This window comes from Penaeus monodon, chromosome 30, assembly GCF_015228065.2.
Source record: "Penaeus monodon isolate SGIC_2016 chromosome 30, NSTDA_Pmon_1, whole genome shotgun sequence".
Taxonomy (NCBI): domain Eukaryota; kingdom Metazoa; phylum Arthropoda; class Malacostraca; order Decapoda; family Penaeidae; genus Penaeus; species Penaeus monodon.
This window is the reverse complement of record NC_051415.1, coordinates 3,445,095-3,446,119: the sequence shown is the minus strand read 5'-3', so window position 1 is coordinate 3,446,119 and position 1,025 is coordinate 3,445,095. Positions and strand designations below refer to the sequence as shown.

Genomic DNA, 1,025 nt, shown 5'->3' with positions numbered 1-1,025 from the left:
GCACAAATGATATTAGGAAAAAGAGGCATGGCTGTAAAACCATTAGAAATCGGTTCATTTATATATATTCTGGTTACTGCGGTTACTGTTGCATGCTTTCACACAATCAACATATTGATGTTATGCAATTTTTAAGAATGTTAGTTTTTTTTTCTTATAAGTATATATCATTCTATTTCATTCTTATAGTGTTCTTGTTATGTATTAGAGTCAGACTGAAATGTCCGGAGTCTGGATAAAAGCATGTTGAAGGATTGCATGTTAGAAGAGGAACAGATTCTCCCTGTTTTAGACGTTTATTATAGGGATAGAGATAACAAATAAAGCACAGGACCTTTTATTGGCTTGTTGGATTAAGGAAGAGGTCTTTAGAATATGTGTGATGCAGATGTAATTCATTTTTTAAAAAGATTTAAAAGAATTTTGGACATATTGTTAGTTTTGATGAACCTTTCTGACACATGGTCTGTATTGCTAATTTTGACAGCTGTCGATTTGTATATGAAATTTGCCTTTTATTTTTTATTTAGTGGATTTCCTGAGCAGATGAATGTCACACTACATTCCAGCACTGTTGTTAGCTGTTATAAAATATAAATAGAATTAGATTGATATTCAGCTGTCTCCCTGGTTTAAATGTTTCTTTGACAAATTATACAGAGCTTTAAAATGCCATGCTTGGGTTTGAGAATAACATGTAGTGTATAAGTGTGGTGTCATAGTGTGCTGTGTCCTTTTCCGGAGTGTTTTCGCAACTAACATCATCATCATTTACTAACCAGCTACCAGAAGACATGGCTCAAAGTCGGCTGTGTTGACCTTCAAGGCAGCAGGCCCTCATCCATTACTTAGATGCAACAGCGCTAGAACCATGCGTGACGGAAAGAGTAAGGGCGGTGCTTGTACCGTGGTTGTTGTGCCGATCTTTCACCTTGCGTTGTCTCTGCAGCGTCTATCACTGTATGCCTGCATGTGTTTTCACTGCACTGGCTTTCCTGTTTAGTGTAGAGATAATCCACACATGA

At 36.7% G+C, this 1,025-nt stretch overlaps 1 protein-coding gene across 1 annotated transcript in view; it reads left to right on the top strand.

The window, feature by feature from the left end:
- Positions 1-1,025, top strand: part of LOC119592459 (serine/arginine repetitive matrix protein 2-like) — a gene marked incomplete in the record, with an annotated part of 34,461 nt that overhangs the window by 5,112 nt on the left and 28,324 nt on the right.